Genomic DNA, 16,355 nt, shown 5'->3' with positions numbered 1-16,355 from the left:
TAGGTTTTGCAATGTCACCCAATACTGTATCTTACAGTGACAGAATAGGCATAATAGGAATGAGTAGGCCATTAACTGGGGTCTATGTCAAAAGTAATTCCACTGGATGAGAGCCATGGCATAGCTACCAAGTGAAGGTCAGAAAAGAGAGGCAGAACAAGAAGAGAGTTCATGGATTTACCAGATCTTATCAAGTTGAAGATCTTTTTAATGAATGGAATGAGGACTCACAGGGAAGTATGGTACAATCTCACCATGTTTCTCAAGACAGTGGAGGAAGAGAGTAAATCTTAAATGTTCTCATCACAAGAAAGAAATGGTAATTATATGACATGATGGAGTATCAGCTAATGCTAGGGTGGGATTCATTTCATAATACATAAGTGTGTCAAATTAATATGTTGTACACCTTAAACTTCCACAATCTTATATATAATTACATTGCAATTAAGTTGGAAAAATAAAAAATAAAATAAAATTTAAAAAGTAAAGGGAGGACTATTCTTTTTTTTTTTTGGGAGGACTATTCTTGATGACTTTTGGCAGACAGAATATTTTATACATACTTTAAAGGCAAAACCCCAGTGTAACATTTTGTAATTTTTTTCTATAATTTTTAATGGTGAAAAGAATCCTCCTACTTCTTGCTTTCCCTCTGTATTTGCATATACATTTTCTCCATAAATTCACATCTGCCCCATGTGCAAAATACATTCACCTTATCCCAACATCCTTAAGAAGTCTCAACCAATTACAGCATCAACTCTTAAGTCTAAAATCTCAACTAAATATCATTAGTTCAAAAGTTCCAAAAATCATCATATAAGTCAGTTACTGGTGAGATGCTGGCTATGGTCCATTCTGGTCAAAATTTTCCTCCATCTCTGTACCCGTGAAACTAGAAAACAAGTTATCTGCTTCCAAAATACAATGGTGGGACAGGTATAGGGTGACATTATAGATATTCTCTCTAAATTGGAGGAAAATAGCTAAGTCAAATATGGAACAGAATCCTTCACTTATTCATGCAATAAGATGTTATTGGTCATCTACTATGTGCCAGGCACTGTACTTAAAGCAGAAGATACAGCGGTAACTGGAGTGGACAAGACCCTATTCTTGTGGAAATGCTGTAAACAAGATTCAATGCTGTCTAAACAATGCACTTTATCTGCCTTCTTAGAATCTGCACTGACCAGCAAGAGTACAGGAGTGCTAAGATGGAGAGAAAACACGTTGTTGAGTGCCAGCTAGCCAGTCTTGGTGAAAGGCCAGGTCAGCTCATGTCAGCACATGCTTGAGTAAAATTAACAAGCAGGCTCCTATATGTAAAATTCTTGGAGACCATTCTAGGGAAACAGCACATACTATAAGTACCTGCTATAATTAGAAAAACACAGGAGTTGATAACAAATGGGAAAATGTGTTTTAAGAAGGTTGAAGAAGGCGAACAGTCACTGCTTCCCACACTCCTCTTTGTGAGACTGTCATGAAACACAGTAGTCTTTCCAGCACATCTAAGAACCCACAGTGGCAGCAGAAGAAAAACACTATAATCTCTCTTAATCTTTCTCACAGTTTTGGTAGTTTTTGAGACTTCAGTGAACAGATGGCACTTAACATTCAACAACCAAAGAGCCACTTTTACTTGGAATCCTGACTCATAAAAGTGTGTAACAAATTGATTAAAAAGTAATAGTACATTCATCAGGGAATCTAAATACTTCATTTTGAGGACTTCTACTTCAGGTTCAATGAGGGACAATCTCTAGAGGTACTAGAATTTTCTTTTAATTTTCTACTGTAGGACCTGGATAAGGTACTAGTTTGCTGTGAGAAGGTCACTCCATGCCTCCTCTCCTGAGACCCAAACCACTGCATGCTACACCCCCTCCCATGTCCTGGATAACAGCCAAAGATAATTAGCCTGACTTTAGAACACAACAGTCCTCTTCCTCTCAACAGGTCCATAACCTTTTATGGAAAAGAAGGTTAATGAATGTTAATAGTAAGCTTTACTTCTTTGTTTCATAAACCCTGTCAAGTTTAACTGGACTCCTTGCCTCCAATTTCTGATCTCCAAACCACCTTTCATGCTCCTGGCAGAGTTACCATCATAAAACATTTATCTGACTATGCCATGCTTTTTCTCCAATCCCTTCAGTAGCTCTCCATTACTAACAGAGTCAAGTTCAAGTTCTTTATTTTATTATTCGTTGCCCTCCCATATTTTATACCACCTTTTAAGTCTCATCCTTCACTGCCCATGTCCTGTTCCACTCTGCCCTGGGCTGTGAGCTCTCCAGCCACATAAGGCTATTGATGTACTTTTATGTCTTTGTGCCACTGTTCATTCCAAATTCCTCTGCCAGGAAGATCCTTCCTTCCAATCTCTATCTGTCAAAATTCTCCTCATCTTTCAAAGCCTGGCTTAAAGGCTACCTATTTTTGAAGTCTTGTTTAATTCCCTTGGTAGGAATTAATCCCTCCCTTCTCTGGGCTAGCATAGTACTTGGTTTATATTTCTCTTAAGGTACTGAAACTATGCCTTGGGTTACAGTTATGTAGGTATGTTTTCATCACCCTCCTTAAAAGCAAAAATTGTGTTTAAGTTATCTCGGTATCCTTGTCCACAGCCCCTACTCCCAGTGCTTGTCACACAGAGCTGCTAAATATTGAACAAATGAATTCAAATGATAATAATATATGTTATGTGATTATAATTATGCATAAGGGGTTTTTCCATGTCTTTATCAACATAGTCCACTAAACTTGGCACTACACATCCCATGGACATTTAATAAATGGCTTCAAAATAAATGGTGAGGATATATACATATATTTTAAATTTTAATTTATTTTTTTGCCTACTGAGTTTCATTTTGAGATTCATGCAAGTAGTCATGGTTTAAGTGACTTCCAAGAACAACAGACAAGAACAAAAGCAATTCAACACATAGAAGCTCAGAGTTGAGCTCCATTTCAGCATCTTATGTTAATTTGTACAGATTGCAATTACTGATCAATCACTTTGACATACAATAGCTCAGGGAATAGCATTCCCTAAAAAAGAAATCAGCAATAAGAAAACTGTTCCCCACAGGGGTACCCTTATCATATACTTGGGTCTGGTGAACAAAGGTAACAGTGCCACTAGGTTCTGATCTAGAGATATTTCCAGCTCTCAAATGCCTTCAAAAATCCATATGCAGCTATAGCAAACTGCCCCTAGCTTGGCTTAATCTTTTGTATTAGCTCATTAATGAGTCTGGATTCCTTCCCCATTTTCCATGGTATATTATCAGGCAGGAACAAAGGCTCAGGCAGCAGGGGTCAACTTTAGCTTTTCTTTTTCTTTTTTTCTGGACAAGTAGTCTCTGATCCCAGACTTTGGATAACAAATTCCATAGTTCTTTGATAGTAGAGCCAATGGAATGGGTCTTCTGTGCCTTAGGCTCTGCAATGCAAAATAGAGCTTTGGGAATTTGGGCCTAGGCAGTGTTCCTGGCATCTGTGACATCACCCCCAACAGCTGAGAGTGATGATGTCTCAGGAAAGCTGGTAGTCCCAAGCCCTATGAATTCTTTCTGCTCTGCCAGCATGTGCAACACACACATACACATTCATGAACATATTATACACCACTCAGAATCATTCTAAATACCTCCTTTGAGACATCTGCCAATAAGGATATCATGTCAGCCGGGTTTTAAATTTAGGAACCTCTCACCATCTTCAACCAGAGAGCAAAATGCAAACGGAATGCAGATTAACTTGTCCTGAACTTTATAGCTCTGAAGTCTCTTCACTTGATACTATCCTTCCATGAAAGGTCCTGGTGGGGTTGAAGATTAAAATGGGGCTCTGAATCATGTGGTAAGATCTATAAGCTGTACTCTAAGGGCAGCCTGCTTATTTATAGATCCTCCACTTTAGGGCAGATTTCAAACTTGGGAAAATCTGAAGAACTTCATTTAAACCCACAATCATATACAATCATATATATATATATCTATATATATATACTAGAGGCCCGTTGCACGATATTCGTGCAAGAATAGGCCTTCCTTCCCCTGGCCTCACTCCCAGCCGCCTGAGAGCTGGCAAGACCCTGCTCCCAGCCTGCTCAGGAGCCAACAAGTCCCCGCTCCCCAGCCATCCGGGAGCCGGCAAGTCCTCGCTTCTGTCTGGAGCACTACTCTAGTAGCTCCCTCTGCCACCCCCTTTCCCCTCATAGCAGGCTTCACTCCGCTCTGTGCCTGCATATGCAAATTAACCTCCATCTTTGTTTGGTTAATTAGCATACTCACTCTGATTGGCTGTGGGCATAGCGGAGTGATGGTTAATTTGCATGTTTCTCTTTTATTAGGTAAGATAATTTATCATCTTCATTTTCCATTCAGTTACTTTGAGCCAAACTAAACTTTAAATAGTTCAAAAATCTGTTGAAGCTTGGCTAAATATATTTTTCCAAGAATCTTTAGCATTTAGATTATTATATTTAGAATTTTTAAATCATTTAAACAACAACCAAAACTAGAAAAGTTGTAATTTCTCCATTCCAGAAATTGGTAAACTGAGGGATGGAGAATCAAGTCACTTAAAAGGTCACTCCCAACTTCCCTTATGTTAACTCTTCCTACTATCATAACATGAAGCAAAAGAGTAGGTATAAATGGAGGAATTTAGCAAAAAAAAGGAAAAAACTCATGGACAAGGACAACAGTGTGGTGATTGCCAAGGGGAGAGGGGTCAGGGGGAAGTGGAGGAGGAGATAGGGGGTATAAATGGTGATGGACAGAGAATTGATTTGGGATGGTGAACACGCTATACAGTATAAAGATGATATGTTGTGGAATTGTGCACCTGAAACCTGTATAATTTTGTTAACCAGTGTCACCCCAATCCTATATAATAAAGTGCTAATATGCTAATTAGACCAAACAGCAGAACAACCATCTGGACAACCTTCCTAATGAAGCCGAGGCTATAAGGGGCGAGCCCCTTGCATGAATTTCATGCATTGGGCCTCTAGTAAATTTAATAAAAAGAAAAATACAAATAAGATTTTAATATACCCTTAAAAGTTGAGTGTCTTCTACATGCATTATCTCTAACACTTGTACTAATCCTTCAAGATAGATTATACTATACCCATTTCAAAGATTATGAAACTTGAGTACAGGGAGGTTAAATAATCTGTTCTGAAGCCAGGCACTACAAAGTGACATATTTTGGACTTAAACCCAGATCTACATTTGATTCTAGAGTCTTTGTACTTTCCCCCAAACTAGATTTTATAGTGCTGTGGCACTCAGATTTCTCATTATGGCTCTAACTAGTAAATCACACACCAAAAAGACTTCACAACAAAATCAGGTAATATTGGTTTAACAAAGACTGCTGTGGAGCAGTGAACATTACAATCCCAAATAGATTTTTGAACATTTAAACAGGATACATAATATTTCTCTAGCCACTCACTCCGATGCCCCTGCCTGGCCCACCCCAACACACATGTACATATTTACCTACCTCTTCCCCCTACACCACAATAATGGCCACAACATCAAAAGAGCTGCTAAGTTATATCTACATTTGAGAGATAGAGTCTGATGGGTCAGTGAAGGTTTTATTGCTTCTCATTGCCGTTTCCATCATAACTAAAACAAATGTGCCTGCTAAGTTGGGTTCCCTCACTGTATTTATAAAACAGTGTTTGTGAATCTACATGTAATACTTTACATTTATCCCTGTAACATTTTTTAAAAATATGTTTTTATTGATTTGAGAGAGAGAGGGAGGGGTATGAAGAGAGAGAGAGAGAGAGAGGAGAGAGAGAGAGAGAGAGAGAGAGAGAGAGAGAGAGAGAGAGAGAGAGAGAGAAACATCAATGTGAAACATCGATCGGCTGCCTCCTGCATGTCCCTAACTGGGGATTGAGCCCAAAACCCAGGTATGTACCCTGACCAGGAATTGAACCAGTGACCTTTTGGTGCAAGGGACAACACTCAACCAACTGGGCCACACCGACCAGGGCTATCCCTATACCATTTCACTTTGTTAGCTTTCTCTGCTATTTCAGTCTACTTAGATATTTTTAGCTACTGATTGTGTTATCTATATACTAGAGGCCCAATGCACAAAATTCGACAAGAGTAGGCCTTCCTTGAATGTTCTACCAAGATTTCCAGGATTCTTAATTTCATTAAAGTAGAAACTCACAAACTTAAAAAAAAATAGTAGGCCTTCCTTCCCCCCGCTGCCGGCAGGCACCAAGGACCCTGGCTTCCCTCGCAGCCCCGGATTCGTCTGGAAGGACATCTGGTTTAATTAGCATATTACACTTTTATTATTATAGATTAGCTTAATCCCACCTAGCTTCGTGCCATCTCTAAATAGTAGATGCATGTTTTCTCTGTCCTCAGGTCACTGGTAAAAACTTCAGGTAGTAAGGGTCAAGTACAAAGCAAACAACCAAAAGCCTCTTTCCAGGCTGACATTGATATGTTAAGAAAACACTCTTCAGGTATGATGTTTAATTAGCTACACTTTATCAAACCATATGATTATTTAGTCAACATTTCTTGCCACTTGTTGAAAAATGATCTTAGGAACATTTGTTAAATGCCTTGTTGCAACCTAGACATACCATGTCTGTGCCATTCTTCTGATTTAGTAAGATCAGGTGTGCATGGAAGTGAGACCTGGTTCCTGATTTGTTCTGAGTGAGCCCATAGTGACTTCTAGTAATTATCGTGGTGACTTCTGAAAGCTCGTGCTCTCCAAGAATCTAGTCCAGAATTTTACTAAGATGTGCAGCATGATCCCTGACTTGTAGTTTCCACAATCTAGTTTCTCCCCTTATTAAAGGTGAAGGTAGAAGGTGCCTGTCTCTAGTCTTTGGTTCTTTCATTTGTTGTGATGACTCAAAATTTTCTAACAGTGATATCATGATAATAAGATTCTTCAGTGAACTGGGAAATAACTGATCCAAACTTGGGCCTCATTATTTATGATATACTGTAATAGTAATTTTCTTAGGTTCTTTGCTCTTTTTATTTACAGTGAGGAAGGGAAGAGGGATAGAGAGTTAGAAACATCAATGAGAGAGAAACATCGACCAGCTGCCTCCTATACCCCCCCTCCCCGCCACAGGGGATGTGCCCGAACCAAGGTACATGCCCCCGACCGGAATCGAACCTGGGACCCCTCAGTCCCCAGGCCGATGCTCCATCCACTAAGCCAAACCAGTTAGGGCTTCTTTGCTCTTATTAATTGCATGCCCATAATATAGAATAGATATTACTATGAAAAGTGATGACTTAGCAAAATATGGACTATGAAGAAAATATCTAAATCAACATAATTAAACAAATAAGATCATACTTTAACCCTACTAAGAAATTATCCAATAAAATCCAATAATAATGTAATTTCCACTTTGAACATTAATTAGAACTCTGCAGGAAATATTCTACTTAACTGTTGCTATACAAAATCACTGTGGTTGCTAAGGCAGCCATATAGTTAAGGATACAGAATTGATCCCATTGTTAATATTTTACCTTTACTAAGTACTAATATTGAACCTATACAGAATATGGAAACATCCCTGATCATGTGTCAAATAAGTTTGCAGTTGAAGGTTAAGTCTCAAATAACCATGGGCATACAAGACAGAGGCCAAACATTTAATTGAGCTTATTTACACAGGACTGCCATCCAGGGACAAAATTATTTGTTCTGTAGAGACAAGCTAATTTAAAACAAATTGCTCAGTACTTATTTCCATTGGACTTTGTCAGAATCCTAATGACTTTGGCAAGGAAAATTTAGGTGTTGGTCTGCAATGTCAAATAAGACACTTTGGGCTCATTAGTACAGGAACATAGGCCCTAAAAAATCACGTTGGAACATCACATTCAATAGGACTCGACCAAGCCATTCACACTCTTCCATTTGGTCACTATTTTAAGCAATAGTTCATTTTAGGAGGTGGCTGATGGGAATTGGAAGGCATCCTGTGATTGCCTTGTTTTTGTAGATATTTAGTATACTCATTGAATGAATGCTCAAATGACAAAATGACTCATATGAGATTAAATCTCAAATGTTAGCCTTAAGGGCACCCTGAGATTTTTATTCTTTTAGCAGTTGGAACCCTTTGTTTAAGTGTAATCTTACTCAGAAGACTGATATGTAAAGCAGATTTTTAAAATATAGCTGCTTTGGATAAAATAGGAATGGGGGACTCAGAACAACCCCATAGCACCTCTCCCACATCACTACTCCCTATGGAACATATTCTGAATATGCTGCCTAAACAACTGAGCTAATGGGTACATAAGCCCACTGACTAATGTGATGCTAATTTTGCCATACTGGAAGGAGGGAGAAGGCACTAGATAAATTATTACAGGTTTCCCAGGAAGGTGGAGGAGTTGAAATCCAGAACATGAGAATGAAAGGATGACTGTTCCTAAGTGTGGATCGGAGCCTAAGTCCGAATATGAGTGAGTGTAAGTCCATGAGCAACAGGTCCTGCTGACACTGCCTGCTTTTGGTTCAGTGATCCCAGCAGAGACAGCACACCCCCCGCCAACCCCTGACCCGTGTGCAACAACTGTTCAATGGGTTTATTGAGGCTACAGGCACTGAGGTGTACTTGTTATAACCAAACACTAGTTAATGTCCATAACAAGAGATAAATAATTAACAAGATCTTGGCTCATGCTGTATTGTTTTTTGTTCCTAATATGAACTGCTTAAGGATGGGCTTCTGCTATGGTTGGGAGTACTGTATAAGAAAATGTGGAAGCACAATAATGGCACTACAGAATATTGATATGTTCATTTCCCAGTCCCAGCTTTGTTATATACTGGCAATTTGACTTTGGGCAAGTCATTTCACTCTCTTGGCTATAATCTCCTCATCTGTAAAACTAGAGGGTTGGACCTTCTACCACCTAAAGGATCCTTCTAACTATAATTCTGTACTTATGTAACCCTGCTCATTAGTACAGAAATGGGTTAATATTGAATGTGAAACATGCCTTAAATTGAATCTAAATTCAGAAATAAATTGAGTGAACAAAGGTTGAGTTCTTCAAATGAATTGATCAATAAAATGTTGTATATATTGAGCACCTACTCTATATATGTTAGGTACTATAAGAAACAGAAAATTATATGCATGATCCTAGACTTAAGGAGCTGACAGTCCAGAGGCAAGATACATATTCATAAATATATATAGATGAAAAGTTATTTCTGAATTCCTCAAATAGTATTTTAAAATAGTTATAACAATATAGTGTTTATAGTAAAGGTTTATGGAGGTAAAGAGCAACCATTTGTAACCATTTATTTCAAAATATAGTGTTACATTTTACCAGTAACTAAATGTAAATAAAATATGAGATCCTGTGGATTTCAGAGATATTTTGGAAAAATATTTCTAACTGTAAATCTGGTAGTCTTTACAGTTTAATAGAATTGCCTTTTCACATGTAGAATTTGTATTTCCATAGCTAACACTTCCCATACTTCTAACTAAAAAAACAACAAAAATTCATGAAAGTACAATACTGCAATAAAAAAAGACAATGTATTTATTTTCATTGTTAAATCAATATTACCACAACACTGTTATCAACTACATTTTGGCTCAGCACTCCTGACTCATCTATTATTTTTGAAAAATTATAAATATGCAAGCAGTAAGATATATGACCCAATTTAAATAGCTTTAATCTTGTATATTCCAAATATAGAAAAGAGTTCATTTCTAAAAAATGTAATATGAAATACTTGGGAATACTTCTTGATGTAGTGTTGTTAAACTGTACATAGTAATTAAGATATTAAAAACATCTCCCCCAAACCACCAGACATTGTAATTATTTTTCAGGCTATTAAGCAAAATGACAGAAGATTTTTTTAATGATAAATGTGTTTTGTAATGCATCAGCTAATTCCCTTTTACTTCATGAAATAATGTTTAGCTCCACAGAATCTAAGTCTGGTATTTAAAGACCAACACACATTGTCCTTTTGAAACTCAAACGTCATTCATTGGCTCTTGTTAACATGTCATTGTAGATTCTCTCTCTCTCTCTCTCTCTCTCTCTCTCTCTCTCTCTCTCTCTCTCTGTGTGTGTGTGTGTGTGTGTGTGTGTGACACACACATTCTGGCTCCATATGGAAATGGAAATAATTTGAGTTCTGCCATGCTATTCATATATGAAGAAGTGTGACAAGACAGTGAGATATAATTCCATTTGGAAAGTCCTTTTATTTAAATTTGACTCTCAAAAGATTTCTTCTTTCATTTAGAAATTTTACATCAGTGTTGGCTTTCCTAACAACCATTGGACTAGAGAAGTGTTTTATGAATCTCACTGGTTTTATTGTAAGAAGACTATGAAATAAGTTATTCAGACTTATATTCTATCATGCCTGAGATTTGTTTAAAGTTTTTCTTTTAAATCACATGCTAAGGAATGTCTTAGGTACTTCTCTAGCATTTAACAACCTTACTAATTATTAAAAATTTAGCTTTCTATTTCATGATACTAAAGTAGTCTGTCAAGAATCTTAAAAATACTTTTCAGGTGTTCACGAAGGGGAATGGAGTGAAGACATTTCACTTCTACATTTTAAATTTTTCTTTCACCATTTAACATCATTCTATGAATTAGAGATAGCTAATAGAAAGATTGTATGCTATCTATAACTCAAACTTATGTTACAAAATACCTCAGTTTCCATACTATACAGTGTGGTAGTATTCTAAGGACCTTCAATTGAGATTTGATAAACAACTTGCTTGTTCTTTCTTTGCTTCTGATTTTAGAACTTTAGACCACAGAAATTACCATATTAGGGACTTGGAAATCTTTAGACAAATTAATGGGTTTCTGTAATGTGCGTTTCTGCATATCTTTTATATATGGATCTTGTTTACCATAACAAGGTGTGCCATGTCTTTTTAGAAGTAGAAGGAAAGAGCACAACACACTGAAATCAGTAGCCCTCGATTGTAGGTCTAGTTCTACCACTTACTACATGTAGGTCACTTAGCCTTCTAGTGCCCAGAGTTTTTCACTGGGCAAATATAGGTAATAATACCTGTTTCTCTGAGCCATTGAGAAGGTAAGTTTTTCTAAGATACATGAAAGAGCTTTATAAACTGAAGTGTGCTATGCAAATGTATGGCAGAATTATTATCATTCATATGGAGTCACATGACTAACTAGATCTAACTCTGGTGTAGGGAACTTTAGGGGTGATAAATGCAAAAGTGTTTTTATAGTTTAATATTTTCATAGCCTAATGAGAACAAGGCGGAAAAACAGAAGAATTGGGTGAGGGGAAGGGCAAATGTAAGTTCCATCTTCCCAGGCTGGAAGACTGGTGGGAAGGGAACAATATCTGAAAAGGTGAGAAATTACAAAGTAGAAAGAGTGATCTGGGAATACGGTGTTTTCAAAAGAGTGGCAGAGCAGAGAATAGAGTCACAAGACTTGTTCACAAGATGATGCTGGGTTAAAGCCAGACCTTGATCCACAAATCACAAAATCACACAACTGGAAGGAATCTTAAGATGCCATCTAGTCTACTCCTCCACCATTCAGCAGGACATGTCAACCATTCCAAACAGATAAGACATTATCCAACTTTTCTTCTTTTTTCTTTTATTAAGGTATTATATGTGTATATATCTTACCATTGCCCTACCCCCCCACACACACACCACTCCGATACATGCCCTCACCCCCCAAAGTTTTGCATCCGTTGGTTATTCTTATATGCATGCATTCAAGTCTTTCCGTTGATTTCTTATCTCCCCCACCTCTCCCTAACCTTCCCGCTGTAATTTGGCAGTCTGTTTGATGCTTTACTGCCTCTGTGTCTTTTTGTTCATCAGATTATGATGTTCTTTATTATCCACAAATGAGTGAGATCATGTATTTTTCTTTCATTGACTGGCTTATTTCACTTAGCATAATGTTCTCCAATTCCATCCAGGTTGCTGCAAATGGTAAGAATTCCTTCTTTTTTATGGCAGCATAGTATTCCACTGTGTAGATGTACCACAGTTTTCTGATCCAGTCATCTGCTGGTGGGCATTTAGGCTGTTTCCAAATCTTAGCTATTGTAAATTATGCTGCTATGAACATAGGGGTGCATATATCCTTTCTGATTAGTGTTTCTAGTTTCTTAGGATATATTCCTAGGAGTGCGATTACTTGGTCAAATGGGAGTTCCAATTGCAGTTTTTTTGAGGAAACTCTATACTGTTCTCCACAGTGGCTGCACCAGTCTGCATTCCCACCACCAGTGCACGAGGGTACCTTTTTCTCTGCATCCTTGCCAACACTTGTCGTTTGTTGATTTGTTGATGATTGCCATTCTGACAGGTGTGAGATGGTACCGCATTGTCGTTTTGATTTGCATCTCTCGGATAATTAGTGACTTTGAGCATGTTTTCATGTGTCTCTTGGCCTTCCTTCTGTCTTCTTTCGAAAAGATTCTATTTAGGTCCATTGCCCATTTTTTTATTGGATCATTTATCTTCCTTTTATTAAGTTGTATAAGCTGCCTGCAGATGTTGGAGATTAAAGCATTATCAATGATAACATTTGCAAATATGTTCTCAAATACAGTGGGCTTTCTTGTTTTGTTGATGGTTTCTTTTGCTGTGAAAAATCTTTTTATTTTGATGTAGTCCCATTTGTTTATTTAGCTTCCATTGCCCTAGGAGCGGTATCAGTGAAGAAGTTCTTTCGGCATAAGTCTGAGATTTTGGTGCCTGTGGATTCCTCTAGTATTTTTATGGTTTCCCGTCTTATGTTTAAGTCCTGTATCCATTTTGAGTTTATTTTTGTGTATGGTGTAAGTTGGTGATCTAGTTTCATTTTTTTGCATGTATCTGTCTAATTTTCCCAACACCATTTATTGAAGAGACTGTCTTGGCTCCATTGTATGTTCATGCTTCCTTTGTCAAATATTCATTGAGCATCGTGGTTTGGGTTGATATCTGGATTCTCTATTCTATTCCATTGATCTATATGTCTGTTGTGCCAGTTCCAGGAAGTTTTGAGAACAGTGAACTTGTAATACAGCTTGAAATCTGGTATTGAGATCCCTCCTCCTTTATTCTTCTTTCTCAGGATTGCTGTGGCTATTCGGGATCTTTTTTTATTCCAGATGAATTTTTGAAGTGTTCTTTCTAAGTCTGTGAAATATGCCATTGCTGTTTTAATGGGGAGTGCATTGAATCTATAGATTGCTTTGGGTAGAATGGACATTTTAATGATGTTGATTCTACCAATCCATGAACATGGTATGTTCTTCCATCTGTTTACGTCTTCCTCTATCTCTTTTTTCAGTGTTCTGTAGTTTTCGCGTATAGGTCTTTTACCTCCTTAGTTAAGTTTATTTCTAGGTATCTTAATTTTTTTGGTGTGATGGTAAATGGGATTGCCTTTTTAGTCTCTCTGTCTGTAAGTTCACTGTTGGTGTATAGAAATGCCATAGATTTCTTGGTGTTAATTTTGTATCCTGCTACATTGCCGAATTCATTTATTAAGTCTATTAGTTTTTTGATGGAGTCTTTCAGGTTTTTTATGTACAATATCATGTCATCTGCAAATAATGACAGCTTTACTTCTTCTTTTCCAATTTAGATGCCTTTTACTTCTTCTTGTCTTATAGCAATGGCCAATACTTACAGTACTAAGTCAAACAGGAGGGATGAGAGTGGGAATCCCTGTCTTGTTCCTGTTCTTAGGGAAAAGGGTGTTAGTTTTTGCCCATTGAGTATGATGTTACCTGCGGGTTTATCATATATAGCTTTTATTATGTTGAGGTATGGTCCTTATATTCCCACCTTGTTGAGAGTTTTTATCAAGAAAGGGTGTTGGATTTTGTCAAATGCTTTTTCTGCATCAATTGATATGAATATGTGATTTTTATCTCTCAATTTGTTTATGTGATGTATCACGTTTATTGATTTGCGGACATTGTACCACCCTTGCATTCCTGGGATAAATCCTACTTGGTCATGGTGTATGATCTTTCTGATATACTGCTGGATCCGATTTGCTAGAATTTTGTTGAGGATTTTGGCATCTATGTTCATGAGGAATATTGGCCTGTAATTCTCTTTCATTGTGTTGTCTTTATCTGGTTTTGGTATTATGGTGATTCTGGCTTCATCGAAGGAGCTTGGAAGTGTTCCTTCCTCTTGAATTTTTTGGAATAGTCGGAGGAGGATAGGTTTTAGTTCTTCCTTGAATGTTTGGTAAAACTCCCCTGTGAAGCACTCTGGCCCCAGGCTTTTATTTGCTGGAAGCTTTTTGATGATTGCTTCAATTTCTTCCATAGTTATTGGCCTATTGAGATGTTTAGATTCTTCCTGATTGAGTTTTGGAAGGTTATGTTTTTCTAGGAATATGTCCATTTCCTGCAGGTTGTCCAGTTTGTTGGAATAGAGTTGTTTGTAGTATTTTTTAACAATCCTTTGTATTTCGGCGGGGTCTGTTGTTATTTCTCCTCTTTCATTTCTGATTTTGTTTATTTGGGTCCTCTCTCATTGCTTCTTGGTGAGCCTGGCTAGAGGTTCATCAATCTTGTTTATCCTTTCAAAGAAACAGTTCTTGGTTTTGTTGATCTTTTGTATTGTTTCTTTGGTCTCTATGTTGTTTATCTCCACTCTAATCTTTATTATTTCCTTCCTTCTGTTTACACTGGGCTCTTTTCTTGTTGCTCTCTTTCTAACTCTTTGAGTTGTAGGGTTAGGTAATTTATTACCATTGTTTCTTATTTTTTCCAGTAGGCTTGTAGAGCTATGAACTTCCCTCTCAAGAAGGAAGTTTTCACTGTGTCCAATAGATTTTGCATTTCTGTGTTTTCATTGTCATTTGTTGCCATGATGTTTTTTATTTCTTCCTTGATCTCTCTGGTAACCCAGTTGTTGTTTAATAGCATGTTATTTAGTCTCCATGTTCTTGGTTTCTTTGGATTGTTTTTATTGTAGTTGATTTCCTGTTTTATGCCACTGTGATCTGAGAAGATGCTTGATATGATTTCTATCTTCTTGAATTTGAAGAGACTTTGCCTATTTCCCAACATATGGTCCATCTTTGAAAATGACCCATGTGCACTTGAGAAGAAAGTATATTCCGTGGCTTTGCAGTGAAATGTTCTGAAGATGTCAATTAATTCCATCTGGTCTAGTGAGTCATTTAGGATTGATGTTTCTTTGCTGATTTTTTTATTAGAGGATTTGTCCAATGGTGATAGTGGGGTATTAAAGTCTCCTACTCTGATTGTATTGCTGTCAATCTCTCCCTTGATATCCTCCAGGAGTTTTTTTATGTATTTGTGTGCTCCTGTATTGGGTGTGTATATGTTTGCAGTTATTTCTTCTTGTTGGATTGCTCCCTTTAGTATTATGAAGTGGCCTTCCTTATCTCTCGTTATGTCCTTCACTTTGATATCTAATTTGTCAGATATAAGTATTGCTACCACAGCTTTATTTTCATTTCCATTCGCCTGGAAAACCTTTTTCCATCCCTTCACCCTCAGTCTGTGTGCATCTTTTTTCTGAGGTGGGTTTCTTGTAGACAGCAGATATATGGGTCTTGTTTTCTTATCCATTCCGTTACCCTATGTCTTTTGATTAGGGCATTTAATCCATTTACATTTAAAGTTATATTTGATAGGTACTTATTTGTCGCCATTTTTATTCTTTACCCCTGTGTTCCTTCTTCACTTCCTATTTCTGTTTTTTACAGCAGACCCTTTATCATTTCTTGCATTGCTGGTTTGGTGGTAATAAACTCCCTTAGTCCTATTTTGTCTGTGAAGCTCCTGATTTCACCTTCAATTTTGATTGATAGCCTTGCTGGGTACAGTATTCTTGGATTCAGACCCTTCCTTTTCATAACTTTGTGTATTTCATTCCATTTCCTTCTGGCCTGATGAGTTTCTGTTGAGAAATTAGTTGCTAGTCTGATGGGAGTTCCTTTGTATGTAACTTTCTGTCTCTCTCTGGCCACTTCTAAGATTCTTACTTTGTCGTTGGTGTTTGCTAATTTAATTATAATGTACCTTGGCGTTGGTCTTTTTGGGTTCATTTTGCTTGGGACTCTGTGAGCTTCTTTGATTTGTGTGGGTTTTTTCTTCCCTATATCAGGGAAATTTTCTGTCATTATTTCTTCAAACAGGTTTTCTATTCCTTGCTCAGTTTCCTTTCCTTCTGGCACCCCTATTATGCAGATGTTGTTTTGTTTCGTGTTGTCCCAAAGTTCCCTTAGGCTCTCCTCCTGCTTTTTAATTTTTTT

The 16,355-nt window shown here is 37.3% G+C and overlaps 1 protein-coding gene across 1 annotated transcript in view; it reads right to left on the bottom strand.

Annotated features, from left to right (window-relative positions):
* The window catches only part of GPC3 (glypican 3), a 503,173-nt gene that overhangs the window by 120,852 nt on the left and 365,966 nt on the right, over positions 1–16,355 (bottom strand). The gene's annotated exons all lie outside the window — the stretch shown is intronic.

Source organism: Cnephaeus nilssonii (genome assembly GCF_951640355.1).
Source record: "Cnephaeus nilssonii genome assembly, chromosome: X".
In the NCBI taxonomy this organism is placed as follows: domain Eukaryota; kingdom Metazoa; phylum Chordata; class Mammalia; order Chiroptera; family Vespertilionidae; genus Cnephaeus; species Cnephaeus nilssonii.
This window is presented reverse-complemented; position numbering and strand designations above follow the sequence as displayed.